This window comes from Cavia porcellus, unplaced genomic scaffold, assembly GCF_034190915.1.
Source record: "Cavia porcellus strain 051 isolate PalLab524CR breed Dunkin Hartley unplaced genomic scaffold, mCavPor4.1 scaffold_6, whole genome shotgun sequence".
NCBI classification, from domain to species: Eukaryota; Metazoa; Chordata; class Mammalia; order Rodentia; family Caviidae; genus Cavia; species Cavia porcellus.
In genome coordinates, this window is record NW_026947489.1 from 51,905,227 (window position 1) to 51,927,169 (window position 21,943).

The 21,943-nt window shown below is 37.8% G+C and overlaps 1 protein-coding gene across 11 annotated transcripts in view; it reads right to left on the reverse strand.

Annotated features, from left to right (window-relative positions):
- Window positions 1-21,943, reverse strand: part of LOC106028893 (spermatogenesis-associated protein 31E1-like) — an 88,198-nt gene that overhangs the window by 28,309 nt on the left and 37,946 nt on the right. For 3 of the 11 annotated variants that reach the window (XR_010048100.1, XR_010048105.1, XR_010048103.1), the window contains exons 2-3: window positions 17,728-21,074; window positions 15,935-16,640 (exon numbers count right to left, since the gene is read on the reverse strand). The exons of 1 other annotated variant lie outside the window; for it this stretch is intronic. The gene's annotated coding sequence lies outside the window, so the exon portion shown is untranslated. Of the gene's footprint in view, window positions 1-15,934; window positions 16,641-17,727; window positions 21,075-21,943 lie in introns of those variants that run through there. 7 more of the 11 variants (XR_010048115.1, XR_010048118.1, XR_010048116.1 and 4 more) reach the window with 7 other exon arrangements.

Here is a 21,943-nt window from a genome sequence, read left to right on the forward strand (position 1 = left end):
GCCAGGCACAGTGGTGCATGTTTGTAATCCCAGCCCTTGGGAGGCTGAGGCAGGAGAATTGTTGCAAGTTTGAGAGCAGCCTGGGTTACAAGGCCAGCCTGAACTGAATAGCGAGACCCTGTTTCAAAAACAACAACAAAGAAAATAAATAACAGTGCACATTTCTGGGATCTGACTTGGGCCTACCACAAAACTTTAGATACTAGAGGAATTTTATTACTTTTAGCTTTCTCTGGCAAGTGGATTTTCCTCTTTGTATCTGGCTGAGTTGGGTTTTTTTCCTGTTGTTCTATTTTTTTCTGTTTTATGTTTATTTGTTTGTTTGCTTGCTTGCTTGGGTTTTTTTCTTCTGTGTATGTGGTTCTTTTGGTTTTCTGATTTTCTCTTCTTTTCTTTATTTGATTACTGAAATCTCCAGACTTCTGTTTGGTTAACTCCTATGCATCTTTTCACTGTCTTTCATTAACTACCTAGTTGATACTGTGATACTTCCATGAGATTAAATATTGTCTGTTCTCTGTACGGTTCACTTCAATACTTCTAGGCTTTACTTTTCCAATCTTTCCCTCTTGTGTCCTACAATAACCAAGAATTTGGATGACCATCGATTGCCTGCCAGCCTTGCTCCTACTATATTTAAACTCATTCATCTCTCCATTCAACCTATATTCCTCTTAACCCTACCCCATCAGGGTACAATCACTCTGATTAGTGGAAAATCATTACACACAAGTTCCTGCTATGAGCTGGATTATATTAGATAACTGTAGAACTTGCTCCTATCGTTAAAGTTATTTGACTAATAGTTACCACAGCTTGTCAGTAGTCAGGTCATGCTTTAGTATATTACTGCTAACAACAATACTTTAACTAGGATGTCACCCCTATTACAATCAGCTTTTTTGCCTGTATGACAACACTGCAGTTGTAAGGAAGTAAAAATCATCATAGTCCAGTACCACAGGAATGGGCCCTGAGTCAAACTGATAGCAACATTTCATTCTCAGTATATTTGGAAGCAAAGTTCTTACACTAAACATAAAGGCCACGAGCCAACTACAGATAAAAGACATCCTGAGGAACAGACATTTCCTAGGAAGCACAGATACCAGGGACAAAGCTATCTAACATAAGAAATCTACAAGCACCAACTCAGAAAACAAAATAAAAAATAGGGAACTCAAACTGACAGCACAAAGGTGCAAAAAACAACCGCAAACACCCAGCCCACATAGGACAGAGATAGAAGAAATTGGGAGCCAACTGTTTGAAATCATAGTGGCGGAAGTCAAAAAAGAAATGGTAGTGGCTACACTAAAAATAATCTCCCAGGTGCAAAAAGAAATGATGATCAAAATGAAAGATGCTGAAGTTGATTCAGATTAAAAAAATGAAGGAGTCCAGGAAAATGATGGGAACCATGCATTCCCAACATATAAAACAGTGAAACAGATCCAAACAAGTGTAGGAGATGAAAAACCCTATTGAAAGTATATGCAACAGATTGAATGAAGACAATTGTTGAGCTTTAGATAAAGAAAACAGGGTGGCTACTGGTGACAAGAAAAAGAGAGGTATCTTAAAAACATCAAGAGACAATAAAAAATCAATCAAACAGCTACAAGGTGAAGCAGAGAAGGACAACATAATATAGATTGAAGTAAGTAAAAAATCTGCAGACAGAATAAAGCATTGAAACTTCTTCACAGAAATAATGGTAGGAAATATCCCAAACCTGGATAAAGTATTTGACATGTATGTTTGTGTTAACTCTGATGGCATGAGCAGCTATTTATAAGATAATAAGATATGTTATAGAAGCCATTATAGATTTACTACTAGCTTGTTTTGATGTCCTTAATTGTATCTATTGTTTTGTTTTTATTTTTTCTATTCTGTGGTGTTCTGCCCAATTTTTAATACGTCCAAAGGTGGTATCTGCCACTCTTTTGAAGACAACAAAGGCTTTATGGTAACTAATGTTGATTTCATAAGGTTTGGAAGTTCTGCATCACTTGTTCTGATTTATTTTGATTGATTTTATTCTATTTTATTTTCCTTGTGTTTTTCCTCTTTAAAATAAAAATATTAAAGTAATTTTTAAAAAGGAACTTGACATACAAATTAATGAAGCATATGGAACTCTAAACATCCATTACAAAAATAAATCTACCCCAAAACATATAATAATAATTGATTCCAGAAATTCAGCACAAAAACAAAATATTAAAGGAAGTTAGAGAAAAGAAACAAGTCACCTATAAAGGAAAGTCCATGAGAATCAGAGTAGACTTCTCAACACAAACTTTCAAATCAAGAACATCTTGGGGTGAGGTATTTCAAGCCCTAAAAGAAAACAATCTTCAACCCAGATTTATTTACCCCCGACAAAGCTGTCCTTGCCAATCAGAGGAAGAGAAGATAATCATAAATATGTATGTTCCAGGGAACCAATCATGGCTTCCCATGTTCAGGTTCCACCACATAGATCAGGAGAAGACTCAGCAAGAAGACAAAGCATGCCTTCCCATGACCCAGCCTGCACAAGAGCTGGGAAACCAGAAGAGTATCCCCCACCCCAGTAAACAACCGGCTGAGTCAGAGGACTCAGGGTGAGATAATGCCAACTGAAGCTAGGGGAAGAGCTTGGTGACTGTGCTGTTTTGATTGATGTGCAGGACTGGGGCTGGTGGTCTGGGCATGGATTTGGAGGATGACAGTGTGCACTGTGGCAACTGTAAGGGATTTTCTTCTTTCTTGTTTGAGGGTGTGACCTTGGAATCACCATTGTCACTATTCCCTTAAATCATGGTGCCCAACCACAGCCTAAATCCACAAAACTCCACAAATCACTTCCAGCATATGCCTGACATGCTCGAGAGAACACATTCCTTATTCTTAGGAAATCTTTAAGATGCATTGAACTCATGAACTGAGGTTTTATCAGATATGACTTTTTTATGTCCCATCAATTGCATAACTTTTAAATTAAAAATTATTTTTCTCTTTGGGACTCGAAAACTAAACATGTTTCATCAACTTCTTTAAACTAATTATATAAAGTCACTTACTATATGGATTATAAGATACGGCAGAGAAAAATTCAAAAATCTGCCATCAAAGGCATAATCTCAAAAACAACAGCAAACCTGTCCTTTTCCCCCAAATTTCATATGTTAAATTCAAGAGTAACTCAGGTGAATTTCATTACTCATAGGGAATGCTAGGTAGAATTTTATAGGAATTATTGACTCATATTTATATGTGAATCAGTATTCTGAATGTAGGTAAACAATAATAATATGTATAGAAAAAACTAAAGAAAGAGACCTAGAAATAGCATAAGAAAACTGAGTATTATGTTTGAATCTGCACATCAACTAACAAGCCAGTAGCTTGTAAAGAAGTAAAACTGACCTTTTGCCTCCTTGGCAGGCTAAAACTTAGTATCAGAGAAATTCTATGGGCTGCTTCATTATTTCCCACAAAACAGAATGCTCAGCTCCGCATTTTAAGTATATTAAGCTTTTTCAGTGTCTTTACATCAGTACATCCACCTTTGTTAGACCATATTTCCATTTTCCCTTCATTAGAGTGTTATATCAAAAAGTAACATATTTACTAGAGAGAGTACATTCCAAGCTGGCAATCCAGTTATGGTGATGATTTGATCTTTACTAACTAAATCTACTTGGAAACCAGTAATTAAGGATGAATCCCCATATATTTTAGTTAACTTCTCAGGATACAGAATATTAACTATAAAAATATTTTTTAAATTCCACCCTGCAATTAGATGATGACTCATATCCAAAAATCTGTCTCAAGTTTAACATCAGTCAAATATAAGATTAGTCAAAAGAGTAAGTGTGTGTCATTCACCTTGGAATTAACGAATGCTTGAATGGACTCTGAATTTCTATGTGTCAATAGGCAATCCACACCTTTCCCCAGAGTATTCAAAAAAAAAAAAAAGAACTTCTTAGGAATGAATCTAATAAAGAAAAAGATCATTACGGTGAAAATTACAGTAGTCTAAAAAAGGAAATCAAAGAAGATATCAGAAAATGGAAAGACAGCCCTTGTTCTTGGGTAGTAAGAACTAACATATTAAAAATGGTAATACTCCCTAAAACTATTATACAGATTTAATGTAATCCTGATCAAAATAGCATTAGTATACTTCACAGAACTATAGAACTCATTCCTAAAGTTCATTTGCAATCAGAAGAGACATAGAATAGCCAAACGAATCCTGGGCAACCAAGGCAAGGAAAGACTCATCACAATTGCTGACTTAAAATTACGTGACAAAGCTGCTGTGATAAAAAAAAGAAACAATATGGTATGCTGAGGATATAGCTCAGTAGCACAGTACCTGCCTGAAAAGCATGATGTCCTGAGTTTGATTCCCAGTACACACACACACACACACACACACACACACACACACACACATATATATTAAAGCATCAGTGGAACAGATAAGAAGATACAGAAATAATTCTAAACACACTCAGCCATCTTATCTTTAACAAGGGGTCTAAACACTTTCACTAGAAGAAAAATACCTCATGCTGGCAAAGCTGACTTTATAAATGCCGACGACTAAAAGTAGATCCATGTCTGTCACCATGCACTAAACTAACATCAGAATGGATCACAGATCTCAGTATTAAAACAGAAACACTAAATCTGCTGGAAGATAGAATCCGCAGCATTCTTGAAGATATAAATGTAAGCAAAGACATCATGAACAAAATCCTGATCACACAGGAAATATTAGATAGAATCAGTAACTTGTATCTCATTACAAAGCTTCTGTACAGCAAAAGAAATAACCCACAGAGTGAAAAGACAGCCTACAGAGTGGGAAAACATTTTTGCCCATTGTTCCTAAAGCAAAAGACTAACAAATGGAATATATAAAGAGCTGAAAAAAACTAATCCCTCCCCCACTTTAAAGTCCAAATCCAAAAGTAGGCGCCTGAGATGAATACACACTTCTCAAATGAAGAAGTACGAAAGGTAAATAAATTTTTGAGAAGACGTTCAAGGTCACTGGTCATTCAAAAGATGTAAATTAAAAGAATGTTGAGATTCCTTCTCACTCCAGAAATAATGGGTACTATAAAGAAATCAACCAACACCATATTCTGGTGGGACTATAGGCAAAAAGAACCCTTCTCCACTATAGTTGGGAGTATAGCTGACACAACATGCATGGAATTCAGGGTGGTGATTCTTTAAAAAGAACTAGGACTAGCAATCCCATTTGACACAATTACTCTCCTTCTTGATATCTTCCTGAAAGAATTAAAAGCATCATACCCCAGAGATATATGCACACTAGTGTTTACAATAGTACAGTTTGTAATAGCTAAATTTTAGAAACAGCTCAAATGCCCATCAACCAAAGAATGGATAAAGAAGATGTGGTTCTTTTTATACAATGGAGTACTACTCAGCCACACAAAAGGATAAATTTGAGACATATCTAGGTAAACAGATGCACCATGAGACCATACTCATAAGTGAAATAAACTGGACATGTGTAAATAGCACCATGTCTTGGTGGTGTGAGAAACTGAAAGTGTAAATAAAGACCAAAATGTATAGTAGATATTGTGAAATAAGAAGAAGTGGTTCAAATGGGAAGGGGAGCCAGGAAGACGGGAGGGCTGGAGGAAGGAAAAGAAAATTAAAAATGAAAAAAAAAATGAAATGGAAACAAAACTTTTGTAAATAAGGAAAAGAAGAGGGATTGAGGGGAGGGGAGGGAATGGCACATAAAAAGAAATCAAGATATTCCCTATGGTGAATTCGATCTTTATGCATATCTAAAATGTACCAATAAAATTAATTTTTTAAAAATGTAATTGTTTGCTGTATACAAAAAACATATTTAATCCAAAAAGTTCATAGACCAAAATCAAACAAACAAAAAAACAAACTTTGCCTCTTTCTATGGGTTCTACATGAATGTTCACCTTTTCACCTATAATTACCTAGGACATACAATTTATATCACCATTTTTGCTTTCCATCCAATGCACTTTTTTCATGTCATCCTGTGGTGCTCTCTCCACTTCTGTATGCTTCTGCCAAAGCATCAGTGGTACTCTTCTGGTGACAGTTTCCCTTGAGTAGTAGTGGCATGTGCCTATTTTATGTTAGGTTTGTACCTGTGCTGTTTTCAAATCAGTATCATAGTCAGATTCTGAAAAAAACTTTACAAAGAAAAGTTATGCATGTTCAGTGAAATCAAATGCTTATACAGCAGCTAAGAGATTTTGTTTCATCTAATACTTACAATGTAATTTGTGTGCTGAATTCTTTCTTGGAATTACATCCTTTTCACACTGCATTTTTGATCAGCTTTTAAAACATGGCTAGCTCTATATTTAAAAGATCATAGACAATTTCAATTTATACTTGTTGAGCTTTGTGTACTTTTCAAATAATCTCTAAGTTTAGTTCCTGTGATACTCCCAAAGATTATACTTCTTATCTTAGTTTTTACTTGGATATTTCAGCAGGTATAGAATAGTATTATTTAGGAGTGGGTTATATAAAAATGTATTCTTGAAGATAGTTGTTCACATAGCTTTTCAGTTTGCTACTGCTTCCATATGGCAGTGTTCTGGTTTCCACATACTGTAACACAAAGTAAACATTTGCGTATGCATTCATTTTAGCTAAGATCTGACTGTTGCTCTCTGTTACCTTCTTTTACATACATTTACCTTTATGTTTCACTTTAATGTGTTTTAGAATCTGAAGCTGCCTCAAATTCAAATATAATGGAAAACATGTCCATTTCCTAATTTTTACTTTGTCATTATAAAAATTGTACAATTAGCTTGTTTTGGATCAAACTTTCATTTTTGTTTGTGGATTGTTTGTTCATGGATATTTAAGACAGGGCCTCACTATGAAATTCAGCCTGACTTTGAACTCAAAGTGAAGCCCAGGCTAGCCTAGAACTCACTGCCATCTTTCTGCCTCAGCTTCTCAAGGACGTTGTTCATAGGACTGGACCACCACGTCTGCCTTCTATAAAAACTCTTTTTACACATGATATGCAGATGGTAAGGATTGCTTTCAAAGTCTTAATTTATATCTTGTACAGGATTTTATGGCAGTTTCATGTACATTAGTGGCAGTTCATCAGGGTGTGAACAGAAAAATAGTTTAGTCATGGGGCATGCTATTCAGGAATTTTATATGAATTATTGAATCAATGGATAATTCTATTTTCTGAGTGAAGGCACACAGTTTAAATCATATGTGTAAGAAATGAAATAAGAAAATGTCCTGAAAACTAGATAAACTGATAACAATTGAAGGAGTAAAACTGGGCATTTGTACATTGAGCAAGCTGAAAGAGTATCAGAGAAACTAAAATACATGATTAAAATGTATAAACTGTCTTTTAAAATGTAGACGTTGCCTTTCCAGGGTCTTGGAATTAGTACATCCACCTTTGTTAGTAGACATGTCCATCTATCCGTCCTTAGAATGTCAAACTCCAAAGTAGGAAGTTTTACAAGCATGTAAGTATTTTGCTGGCACTCTAACCATGGTGGTGGATTTGGATTGATCACTGCTGAATGAATATACTTGGAAACCAGTGATTAGGGATGAATCCCATATACTTAGAGTAGCTTTTCAGGATGTCACCTATAAATATTTTTTAAAATCTCCCTGCAATCAGGATGATCACTCACATCTAAAAACTTTCTGAAGTTCCTCATGAGAACAAGTATAAGACTAGTCAGGAGGGTAAACGTGTGTCTCGCACTCAGGGGTGAATGGGTACTTGATTTAACTCTTCATTGCTCTGTGCCAACAGACATAGGCAGGGCCTGGTGAAAGTGAAAATAAGTTTTTTAAAGAAAGGTGAATATTTGGATATTTATTTACAAATTAGCATATACTATATATTGATACCATTTTACATAGATTAGTTAATATTGTTATGAAAAACATATGAACAAAGTCCTTTTATCACTCTGTCACATACCTAAAAGTGGCACAGGTTAGACTTTTCCTCTGTCTGGGTCCCAAGTCTTCTGTATATAAGCAAAACACTGATACCAATGTTATCAAATAAAGAACAAGCAAGTTATCCCAAGGTAGGATGTATTACAGGAAGAAAGCTTTCGTGTGTTGCCATGAGATGATCTGTGCTCCATAAAGCCTGGTTTACCAGTAGCCAAGTATGAAAGCCTGAACAGCCTCTGTGTGGCTGATCAATGGCCTCCTGTGCAGAGTCACAAAATGCACTGGACTATTGGAGAAACAGAGACAAACTAATTGAGAATGAAGATTGTTCTCATTGAGTGTGGAGTTTTATTTCACTTGAGAGTAGAACCATGATCACCCTCAAGAGTGTGTGTGTGTGTGTGTGTGTGTGTGTGTGTGTGTGTGTCCAGAGTTATCCATCTACAAGACAGCAGCATGACTCTAAACTAATATGTGAAAAAATTGATACATTAACAAAAAAGGACTCTTGACTCCAAAGGTCAGGAATACATCACCATGTGAATTCTGAGGATGAGCTGAGCAGTGAACAGGCAGTGATAGAAGGGAAGATAGATGGTGCCATTGAACACTGCTGTCTGATCAGTTGAGTGGAGCACAGTACATGTTTTATAGAATTTTATCTAAAAATAACTTTTACCAACACAAAGGAATTTAGGTTTTATATTCCTTATATTCAAAATTTTTGTACTCTCATAGGTGGTGTTTACAGAATAAGTACCCTGAAACAGTGATGGCATCAATCAAACTTTAAAATATGGTAGGCCTTAGACATCCTTTTATCCATTAGTAGTCACTTTTAGTCCTTGAGTTACTCAATCTTTGCAAAAATTTCCCCTGGGAGGCTATTAATAATTATAGTTCAATCATAGTGAACACTGAGGAATTTCAAACATAATAGAAGAAGGCATCTAATATAAAATGATGATGATGTATATTCTTCTGTATCACATATAACAGAGTTTATGGATCTTTCAAAAGGAGTGTGCCAAATTGCTAACCCTATAGTCCTGGAAATACCACAATAATGATTGTGTTGGCAAAGCAGCTATGTGGAGAGTATTATTTCTCTTGTCTCTTGCAGGAGGATAGAGACGTTAGGGAATATAACTACTGAAAATGATGAAATGGGATTTTGTGGGTAGGAATCAGTTCTTGAGGCACATAAAAATTGATACTTAGAGTGTCTTTGGGCTGTGGAATTGTCACTGGTTCCCTGCCCAGTAGAATTATTACTTACTCTTTGCTAGGGAGTGTAGAACAGGATTTCTCTATGTCAGTGCACACATAAACCACCTGAGGAGCTCGCAAAAATAATGGGTTCAGTTTGGCAGAACTGAATGGGATGGAAAGAAATTCAAAATTTTAATCATCTCTGACATGCTGCTGGTTAGCTGACCCAGTGGCCACACTGAATATTGATTACATAAGGAAGCACTGTTAAATCTGTGGTTCTTGCGGGGGGGAGGGGAGAGAACAGAAAGGAAAGAAGATGCAACATGTAGTTTCACAGGACACATGACTGTGATGGTTTCCACACCCAGGGCATGCCTGTGTTTCCCTGGCCTTCTCAGTGAACTCTGACTGCAGTTCTGGTTCTGTTTGGTTTGTCATTCTTCTTAGTAAGTTTGGTTTTGTTGGTTAGCTCTGTAACCTTTTGGGACCAGCAGAAGGGGAGCACTATAGTGTGATTTAATCCTTGGAGGACTGACCAGGAGCCAGGATATTTGGGTTCTCACAAACTGGAGAAAAATTAAAGACAGTTTCCACATTCTTGTTCAGACAGACACTCACCTCTTCACTTCTGACATGGGATATTTGAGAGTTTTCCACAAACACCAACTATTTCTCTAGTGGATGCTAGATGGCTCCCTCCTAATTCAACTCAATGCTAGCTGCCATGCTACTTGCACAGTGTCAGATCTTAAAAGACAACTGCTCAGCCACTCCAAATTGCCCTCTGTTCATGTGACAATCACCGTCTCAGGTTGTGATTTGTGGTCCGTGCTTCTGGCTGAATTCAGGAGTCCTGCTTGATGCTCACTAAGCCCTAGGAGATGCTCACACTACTTCTGCTCCCATCATTGTGATAAAAATATGGCCCAACTAAATGTAGGAAGGCTTGGAAACGCTGTCCTATCCTGACCTTTAGGTCCAGGGACAACTCCACTTAAGGAAGAAAGGGTCCACATCTTTGTAGGTGCTGTGCCTCAAAGATGGTATCTCTAGCAGCTGAAGTAACAAATCCTGAACACAGGCTCTCACACATTCTGCCTCTTGCTCCCTGTGTCTATGGATTCCAAGTGAACATCAGACCTTTTAACTCATAACTAGTCAGGACACATAACTCAGGACATTATCCTTTCACACTCCACTGGTTAAATTTCTCCCATGCCATCTTGAAAATACCTTCTTCACCGTCTTACATATTTCCCCCAACATTAGTAGCTACTCTTTTAGAAAATTTCTCTGATGACGATTTATTTGGAGCAGCAGTCACATCCATTCATTTCAAGTTTTCATCTGGGTTTTTCTCCTATCAATACAATCATCAAATTCTACATGAATTTTAAGCATAAGCATTGTAAATGTCCGGTGAAATCAAATGCTTGTGTTATCCCATAGTAAGAATGCTTTTGTTTCAACTGAAGGCATAGAGTTATTTCATGATATTATCTCATTTTCACTGTTATATTAATTTTTTTAAAAATTTATGAGTACATGTTTGCATTACATGCAGTTTACAGCCTTCTCAGCAAATGAGAAAGACTCAGAAAGTCCCCATTCCTCCTTCTCTAATTCCCCTATACTGATTTTAATTTTTGTTGACTAATTAATCTTAGCTCAAGTTATGGCATACGATGTCTACATTAATTTGGATTTTTAGGTACCTGTAGGTGGCATATCTTCATTCTTCTTATTTCCCCTTCCCCTCTTCCTCACTCCTCATCCTCGTTCCCTTGGACTACTTCTTCAATTGCATGTGTATACCAGTATTACTAAGAAGTTGATTATAAAGAAGTGTTACACCTGCTTCCAAAAGGCAGTTTCCTGGTTTCTACATGCTGCCATACAAAGAAAAGGCTTGTGTTTGCAACCGTTCCAGTTTAGTTCTGACTGCTCCCTGTTGTCTTGCTTGTCATACAGTTATGTTCATGCTTCACTTTGATAAATTTTAAAATCTGATATTGCCTCAACTTGATATGGAACACAATATATATATATATATATATATATATATATATATATTTGAGATGATACATTCTATAAATTTTAGTATTTTCACCATCATAAAACTTTATATTTACCTTATCTTGGTTCAAACTTTTTATTCTACACTAAAATGAGTTTTTATAACTGATGTAGATATGGTAAGGAACACTAGATGCCCTAATGTTATCATTTTCTCAGGATTTCATGGAATTTTTGTTTACATAAGTGGCAGTTCACCTGGGTAAAAAGAGAAATCCAGTGTTTATGAACTGACTTCTACACACCAGATTTTTCATGTGATCAGCAGCACTTTCATGCGTGTGCTTCCAAATAAATGTATTTCTCTTCAAAATAGAATGGAATAGTCAGAGTACAGTACAGTAAGCACGTCCTCTGCATGTGATTAAGTATGTGAGATTTTTCCTCAGTTTCTGCTAAAAATACAGCAGTGCAGGATGGTAGTGTAATAAAAGCATTAGTTTATAAACTGCACAACAATTTGATCTGATATTCCTACCCCTAAAATTTATGATGTAAGAAATACAAACACAAGTGAGAATATAATTGGAGTAAGACTCCCTAACCTCTAGGAAGTAGCAGAAATTCAGAGGGTACTGTTATGGTCTGTGTTTAGATGTCCATTCAAAGCCTCATGCAATCATGACATTGTGCTTCTAGTTTGTGATTGATTCACGGTCTAATGCTGGGATTATGGGTGTGAGTGCTACACTCCCCCAGAGCAGGTAACCTGCATACAAATATAAGGAACTGAAAGGGGCTTGCTCTAACTCTTCTCTTGTTCCTTTTTCTGTCTTCTACCACCATGAATGGTCACCCCTCTGCCATGTGTCACCATGCCTTGAAGTCAGTGGATGAGAGACTGAAACCTCCACAAACTGTGAGCTAAATAAAACTTTTCTCCTTTAACTTGGGTGTTGGATATTTTGTCTCAGGAATGAGAGAAAAGTAAGTAAGACAAGGAGGCTGCCTAGTCAGCCTCCTGCCTTCTAAGGAAGGGAAAGTCTTTGAGTCCATGAAGCCCCTCACTTCAGAACAGAAACTAGAGGATATATCCAGTGGATGACTTGCACTGATGGTTTATGCCCTGAAAACTCTTCCCTCTAGGAAGGTCCTAAAGGTCCTACTGGGATATCTTGGTCTTTTCTTCACTCCTCACAATGCCCTACATGTCCTTAAGCAGCTCGCCACAGCATTCCACACTTTTGCGTGTTCCATGTGACCAGTCTCCTCTTGGGGCCCTGTCTTCACACTTCTGATGCAGCACAGGGGCCCATATGACTTCACAAGGAAGCTGAGCTGCAGAAGTGATGTCAGAATGTCATGCATGGTCACATAGGTCCAGCTTCCTGAAGGTTCAAGTGAACCAAGTGGAGAGTGGACAGAAGACAGTGCTGGGATTCACGAGAGGCCAATCATGGCAAGTGTCCCGGGACTAGAAGGAGACATCTGATCTCAGAAGGGTTCTGTGAGATTGTCTGTGTCTCCTAATTGTGGATTCTGCTGGAATGAAGACAGAAATAGATAAAATTGCTTTCTCTTTTCATCCCAGCAGAGACAAGCAGGCAAGGCATCTCATGGCCCAGCCACATCAGTGTGACCTCAAGAGCTGCCAATTAGTTTGAGCCCAGGAGAATTAAACCTCTTCATGTGAGGATTCTGATGCATTTCAAATAGGAATAGAAGCCAGGGTCACATAGCTCATCACAGAAGCTTTGAGAAAACAGGACAGGGTCCCAACCTCCAAGTGCTTTCCTTACTGAGAGCCTTGACCAAGTGTGGGCAAACACCCGGGTGCCTTATTTTATTTGACTGTAAATTGCTTGGACAATCTGTCTGTTAATGCACAACAACATACTTGAAGGATTGGTAAAAAAATGTACTCTCTAAATATGTGCTAAATATTTTTCTGCTATGGGTATAACTAGGGGAAAGATAATGATAAGCTTTTTGAATATATTTTCCCTAATAAACTAAGTAGGTCTATCACTCTGCTATGCATGGAAGACTGCTTCCAGAACCTCTGACTATACAAAATCTATGGATATGCAAATCCCTTGAATAATACAAGTATATAACATACAAATATTCTTTCATATATTTTAAATAAGCAATAAATTAATTATACCTAATAATGCATGTGTCATTCAAATAGTTAAGTTTTGTGTTTGGGAAATAATAAAAAAAAATCTATACTTGTTCAAGGCAGAAATGATTTTTTTTCTGAATATCTTTGATTTTTGGTTGGTTGGATCTACAGATATGAGATCTGCAGATATAGCTGACTGGTTGTGTACAGTTAGATCAATTCTGTTTTATGTCATGGAAAAGTAGCTGCAAGACAGCAATAAATTTATGACACTTACATTAGATAAATAATGAGGAACATCCTGGGCCTCATGGCACACCTATAATCTTAAATACTTGACAGGCTGAGGCAGGAAGAGCAAAAGTTTTAGGCCACCCTGGGTAACTTAGCAAGATTCTATTTCAAAGAGCAAAAGGGGTTGAGAGTATAGCTTATGTGGGACACCCTTAGGTTATTATCTCAGTATTGGAAATAATAGTAATAATAATAATAAAGACTACATTATCCACAAAAAAATCACCTTGATCATACTATTATCATTAACACCACAAAACTAGGCAATAGAAGATGAGCACCATGAACCCTGGTCACTGTGGACCATGTCTCCTTCTCGGGGCCCTGTCTTCACTGACCACTATGGTCACTGCGGACCATGAACCCTGGTCACTGTGATTTACTGGGATTACTGGGAAATATAAAGAGGCTGTATTTGCCAGAATCATCCTGTTTTAGTCTTCCAAGAAACTATTAAAGACAGGTGGTATCTGATCCTGGTTATCAAGTGCTCACCGGGGACCAATAATGTAATTTACCTCAGTAGGTCTTGTCCATATCTGATGAAATAAATACTGCCATTTTTCTCTTTAAAAAGTAAAAAAAAAAAAAAAAAACACTTGCTGAGGCTTGAAGAAGTTAACTGGTACCCTCAAAGTCATGTAACTAATTAAAGGGCTTCTGAATGATAAGGCTACATAGACTCTTTCTCTATAATGTCTTTTAGTGTTTTCTTTGCCTGACTGTGGCACAAGGGAGAATGTGGGAGCTATTGTGCTTTGTTTTCTTAAATTTACTCAAATCAATACCTACTCAGTAAATATTTGTTTAAGACATACCATGTTCAAGGTATAAAATATGTCAAATATATTAAAATTTCATCACATATTAGATTAAAAAGATTTATTCAACCTAAAGGTATATTTTAAACACAGCTCTGAAAACAGTAACTTAGATCACAGTTATGCTGTCAAGATTGGATATTGTGAAATCAAGAAAGTATTGATAACCCAGGTAAGCACCCCTGGTGTGGGCCAGGAGGAGAACCAGAGCTCCCGAGATCTGGTCATGGTGGGACTTAGGCAGCTTTTTCTTCCATCCTCTTGGTAAGCGCCCACAGCATGAGCCAGGAGGAGAACCAGTGGCTCCCATGAGCCTACACCCCACCCCACCCCGTAGCTACTGGACATAGACATCTCAGCATCTCTTGGGAGCATAGCCATATGCAATATAGCAGGCATTTCCTTCTATCTTCTGTTTGAAGGCAAAGGTTGTTTTCACTGTTTTGTTATGTTTCGTTTGCTCTATTCAATACTATCAATTGGTTTTATAATGTTCTGGTATTGGTTTGATCTTTCTATATTTAATTGACTGGACTATTGTGAAGATAACGAGATATACCGTAGTACCTATTACTACCATCCCAGTATCCTGCTGTGAAGTTCTGTACCAGTTTCACAGCATTGTCTTGATTGACTTTGTTCTGTTCTGTTCTGTTGTATTTTTAATACAACTGTTGCTTTCAAAATAAAATTTTAAAAAGTAAAGAATTGATAGCCCAGACACATGGTTTGAAAGAGAAAACTGCTGTTATGAATTATAAGATGGTGTTTTCTAAGACTACTGGCAAGACAAGCTGAACACAAACTTCCTATGTAATCAAAATCTTCTAGGAGACCACTCAAATACTGGAGCCATTGACAAATCTCTGGAAAAAACAAGGATAAATATTGGTGGAGGTGAGAAAGAGATTTTGAGATTGCTAAATTATAGGAAAGACATAAAGAAAATTAAGAATAGAGAGAAGACATCAGGAAAGAAGTCCAGGAAAGGATGATTAATCGGACAAAGACAATAACCTTGTGACAGTGGCCCCAAAACAGGGACAAGAGAGTCCCTAAAGACAGATAGAGTCAGGTTTCACTGAGAGCATTAACTGTAACAAATATTTCTTATCACTTGGAAGAAAACGATTCAATACTTCAATTGAATTAAGAATTTTAAAAATAGCTCTCGTTTCAGGAATGCTGTATGACTCATGCCCAAAGCACTAAAAAAGAGTTCATCTGCACCTCAAATCTTAAGTGTTACTTATTGAAACATAGGCCCCATCTAGTACCGACAGGTTTCTTCAGGTGCAAAGGGTAATTCCAGTCTCAGATATTTACTTTGAAACCATAGAGATGCCTCAAAATGTATTAGTCATCAAATACTTTAGCACTTTTTAAATAGCTAACTTGTATGTGCACATATAATGTATTATTTCATGTGAAAACAATGAATGATACATCAGGATGTGGATCACATATTTAATAATTTTAGTTTCTCTTTTCATTTCTATCTATCTTTAGGCTAGCTTTAATCCATTCATATACAGTTAAGAATCTTGAAAAATCTTGTACAATGAAATAAAGTATAGGCTAGAATAGGAAAAGAATGAATATTTGAAAATTTTTAGAAATTCCCCAGTGATTCTTGCCTAACATCAGAAAATGTGTTACTTTTTCACTCAGAGATGCCTTTACCTGATACAGATATATAGTAAATGAGATTTAAGAAAGCCAGAAATTCCAGATCCAATCTCCACAAATACAATCAATTTGATTGTTTGAGTTTATTCATTATTTGTTCACTTAGTAAACATTTATTAAGTCTTAGAATTATAAAAGAAAAGAAATGAGTAGATCTGTTCATTGTCTCTCAAGAATATGTTAACAATCCATTTTGAACCAGACTTTTAACCACGTGGCACCAAACCTTAAACAATCTTCATGTACTCCTTTAGAACTCCTTTCTACTTGTGTCTCCATTTGGCTTTCAAAGAGTCATACTTTTTAAACACTGTTTTTTTCCTTAAAGTAAGAAGTATCTAGCCGTGGTGGGACACATCTGTAAATCCCAGTGCTTGGAAGGCTGAGGCAGGAAGATTGTGGTGAGTTCCAGATCAACCTGGCTACATAGTGAGATCGAGGCCAATGTGACCTACATAGCAAGACCATGTCTCAAAAAAAAAAAAAAAAAAAAAGAAAGAAAAGAGAGAAAGAAAGAAAAAAATTAGACTAAATAAAGATGCTAAGATATCCAAAAGATGCCTTCAGATGCATTTTTATAACATTTTCATATGCCTAGGGTGCTTCATAACATTTTCATAGGCCTAGGGTGTTTTCCAAATAAATTTAGAAGTTGCTCTAGTGAGTAATTTTTGTAAAATCCTAAGAAGAAAAACAAATTCTGGCCACATGTTCTGAATTTAAAACACTCATGAGAATTCAAGGTCTTTCTGATCCCATAAATTACTGCTCACTTGTGAGGAAAGAACAATTTGCTATCTATGAATATGGGTCCCATGGAGATGACCTTCAGGGTTCTAATGAGATGCTCTTGAAAGCTGCCACTGTCTTACACTGAGATGAGGTGACTTCAGCCCAGGACCCCAACCTCACTTTGTAGACACAGCTTTGGAAATATGGTTTTGCATTCAAATATTTATCATCCAAGATTTAAAAAGAATGAATAAAGCTGACTGGAATTAACTTACAATAATCAATACACCAGCAAAATCAGCCAAGTATTTTGCTGATCTGCACATTCCCTTTTTATCAAAATATCTACATAAGAAAGCAAATTAATAGCAAAGAATTGGTGTATGAGTATGGGATCAGAGCAGAGGGGAGTAGCCGGAGGTCTACCTAGGGTTACCCATGGATGACCACTTAAGCCAGCTGGCCCCTACCTACATCCTTCCCAAAGGACAGCACTCTCTTAGCAGGAGACTCATCTCTTCCCTCGATTGTGTGAAAATGTGCTGTGAGATTGCCTTACAGAATTTTTAAGTCCCCAGCCTATCTGAGGATTTGGGGAATCCATTACATCTGAGGGCATTGGGTTACAGTCATGTGCTCCTCACTTGACCATGAGGTGACGTCAAAGCACACCCAGAGGACTTGAGCTGTACACAGAACATCCAGCTACAGGCTTAGTTTTAAATTCCTCCTCCAGTTCTTATCCATGATCAGTGGGTTTTACCTGCTTTATGTCTCACTAGGCAGTGTTATTTCTCCTTTTCCAGTGATCTGGGAAGCACCTACCTGATGTCCAGGGTCTGATCCAAAGCATTAGGCTTCCCTTCCACAACCCTGGAGAAACATTTTTCTTCAGATGCCACACGCACAGGTTCCACAGCTCAGCTTCACATTACTTTTTTCTAGCAACGGCATTGACAAAAGATTTCACAACAGCAAAAATGCAGGACTTATGCATACTATTTTTGAGGAAATATTACCCAGGATTGAAGCACAAAAACCTCAGTGTTATTTGGCATGTTGCCAACTTACAGAAATACCAATTGTCTTGTCTAACAATTTATTGCCTTTATAATCTGTGAAATGATAAGTTAACTGAACTTGCTAAAATCTTCAAATTAGCCATCTGTGAGTATTTATCAAATCTTACATTTCTAAAGGCCTTTTGCAAATGGGAGGAGAACCAAGAAATGGAAGAGGGGAGGGAGGATAAAAGAATTAACATGTGTAGAAACATGTATCAACTCTCACGATGAAGGAGATCATTAGGCACTGCAAACATATGCTAATTAAAATCAAGAATTTGGAAAAAACTAAAGCAATTCCAAAAACCCAAATGTCTCTGTGGTTACTGCCACAGCAGGTATGGTTCCAAGGCCTTTTTTCTACAAAGCACTTTAATGTCACTGTGCTTCAGTGTGAAATTTGGTGACTGATTTGCTTACCACTGATGCACTGATTGACTGATTTATTCTTTTTTTTTTTTTTTTTTTTTTTTTTTTTTTATTATTTTTTTTGTCTTTTTCCTTTTTATCGGTACTGGGGATCGAACTCACGACCGCCTGCTTGCAAGGCAGGCGCTTATGCCGCTGAGCTAAATCCCCAGCTCCGACTTATTTATTCTTTTGAGACAAGGTTTTGCTATGCAGTTCAGGTTGGCTTTGAACTCACTTTGTAGCCCAGTCTGGTCTCAAAACTCACAGTGATCCTCCTGTCCCAGCCTCTTGAGTACTAGAATTATAGGTATGTGTCAGCTTGCAGGTCTAATATATCTAATTTATCAGTGTGATTCAGTTGATTGCAGCTTTTATCTACTCAAGTGCTTTTCTTGAAAAAAATAAAGTAAGACAAAGTTAATTACCACGTTGTATGAATAGTCATTTGTTTCCTTTTGGCACAAGTAGGGGGTCCTCCAACACACTGTCACTCTAGGGGTGGCTTCTCCTACTTCTATTAGTGTCTGCATTTGTCAGCACAGGAGAAGGATAAATGACAAACAGCTCCTAGAAAACCATCTCTTGAAAATTTTTACACACATCTACACATACTGACAACCATCTTCAAGTCAAAGCCTGAATCCCTGAGCTTATTAAAAACAATGCATTCAAAAATCTAAACTCACAATAATACATGAAGAGCAGGAAATCTTAAAAATCCAATTTCTACAAATTGGATATGTTGTTATTCAAAACTAATACTTCGGTAAACTCGGCAACTGTGAATCAGTCCATAGATTAATTCCCAATAGCCAGTTGGTTTGTATGTATCACCCACTATAAAATAACATAGTCATAAAGCTCATTTGTAGGGCTTCTATTGATTCTCTGCTGGGACCTAAATGACACATTGTCGCATTCTTCACTTTTTATCATTTTGCTGCTGTTCTCACGTAAACTGCTCTAGAGAGTCAAGTCTGATTCCCAATGTTTGAAACAACACAGATAATATTTGTATTGAGAAACTGGCATTGCCTCTTTCACTGGGATTACTCTAATTCTCCTCCTTGGAATCTTCCCATTGCTGATTATTTCTAGACTTTAGAATGTTGTTAGCAGTTTTACCATAGGCAGTCTGAAAATAATCTTCTCCCTTTTACACATTAACCCTGCCTAGACACAGGGCCATTCTGGACAGCAGACTGCACACTCCCGTATTCTTCCTCCTCTCACTCCTGGCCATTGTGAACATGGTCTATGATGGAGCACTGTGCTCAGCCCACCTCCTTTGATGGCTGTCTATCTCAGACCTTTCATTATTGACATTTGCACACCCACAATGCCTCCTTCTGGTACAGATGTCCAAAAATCCCTATGTGGCCATAAGCCACCTTCTCCAATGTTCTATCACCATCAACCAAATATTCTGGATCATCCTAGCTATCACTGCCTGGCCCGGGTCCATGTGGTTATCAACATTCTGTGGGCTTCATGAAATCAGCCACTTCTTCTGTGAAAGCCTGTCTGCCAACCTGAGTGCACCCTTTTAATGCCTAGGTGTCTGACACCAGGCTCAACTAAGTCATCCTCTTTGCAGCCTATGGGCTTGTTTTTATGATGTCCCTCTGCTTCTGGCTGGTTCCCTCCTCAGGCATTCTGGTTGCCATACTGAGGACATAGCTGGGGGTGGGGGCACAGAAAGGCCTTCCCACCTTTGCATGGTCAGGCTCTTCTTTGGTAGTACTATGTCATGTGGATGGCCACCACAGACTTTCCATCCCTCTTTTACAGCCTTTTTGATCCTGTGTTGAACCTCCTAAACCATAGCCTGAGGAACACAATATCATAAGTGTCTTAAACAGGGTGCTGTACCAAAAAAAAAACTTCTTCCCATTTGGTATGACACTTGAATCATCAACCTCAGTGCTTTGTAATGTTGGGTACCCAGTACTGCCAAAACTCACTTCTCTCTTTTTCTGAGACTCAATGATACAAATTCCACAAAGCATTCCATTTTCCACCCCACTTAGGTTTTGCGGGATTCATCATTTTTATCAAACATAGGTTGCTTGTTTTCCACTTATCTACATATAAAGTTGACAACCGCTATGGGAAGAAATTCATTTTACATATTGCTATGACTTCTAATAGCTTAAAATAGACACCTAGGAGTTAAAAGGGTGCACTCAGGGATAGCAGAACTGTGAGCATGACCATATGAAGTCCCAGCAATACTATGTTTAAAAACCCATCAGCCACAGGAAGAGCCCACTGACACCTCTGTCCATTTTCACCCCACATCTGCTTATTTCCTCACAATGATTCTTGCTCTTACACAGGGTCAATGCACCTAATTATTTGCTTAGGCTTAGGGGAAATGGAGATTTATTGATTAAAGACTGGCATCCATTGACAAAATCTGTGGTCAAGCTTACCAATCATGGACTTGCCTGGGCTCAGCATGTTCACTGGTATCTAGGCACAGGGTTCCATCACAGGTCATGTCACAATGGCCAGGAATGAGAGGAGGAAGAAGTGCATGGGCGTGCGCAGGCTGCTGTCCAGAATGGCCCTGTTTTCCAGCAGGGCTAATGTGAAGAAGAGAGAAGGGACCACAGAGGAGCATCTGCAGTCTTGTGTCAAGGGGGATCCTCGGAGGATGAACTCTGTGATGGAGCTCTGATGTCCCTCTTTTCACTATGAAAAAGGTGAAATCCACACACATTCAGTAGTCAGTTGTTGGGAATTCTGCAACCAAACACCCAAACACTCTCTGCTCTAGAGTCTAAATGGCCACTTCTTTCTAAACTCTTCTTGCCTCCTTCATGTCTGAATACACACGTGCTCCCCACAGCAGGAGCAGTTAGTAAATATCACAACTCAACCACTAAGGGCAGTGCATAATGATTAATCATTGCTGTCAACATGATTAGATTGAGAAATGACTAGAAAGTTGGGAAAGCAAATTCAAGGTCTTTCTGTGAGGGTGTTTCCAGAGAAGTCCGGTATGCAGGTCAGTGAACCAAGTGAGAATGACCTGCATACCCAATAGGCTGGGGGCCTATTGCAACAAAATGCAAGTAGAGGAAGGTATTCATTCGCTCTTGCCCATACTATACTCTTCTTGAGCAAATTCATTGTTCTGCTCTTTCATCTATGGTATCAGCTCCAAGTTCTCAGCCTTTGAAAGGAGCCTGGCACCAGCAATTCTCCATGGGAGTTTTCAAGCCATTGGCTTTGGACTGGGGTTGGAACTCCATCGTTTTTCTTCTTCTAAGGCTTCCAGCACAGTGATCCTGATAGATACCGGTCTCTCTCCAGCTTATCAGTCTCTGATTATGTAAGCCCATTGAAGAAATCCTTTCTTACAATTATATGTATTTTATAGGTTTCATTTCTCTGGTGAAAATCAATAGCTATACTAGGTATATATGGAAAGACACAAATAGAGGCATCTGCATGGGAAGGGCTGTTTTAATAGTAATATTAATAGTTAGCACTGTTATTATTACTTTGCCCACTGCATGTTGGCCAGTGCCATATAAAGAGAAGCTCATTTATCATCA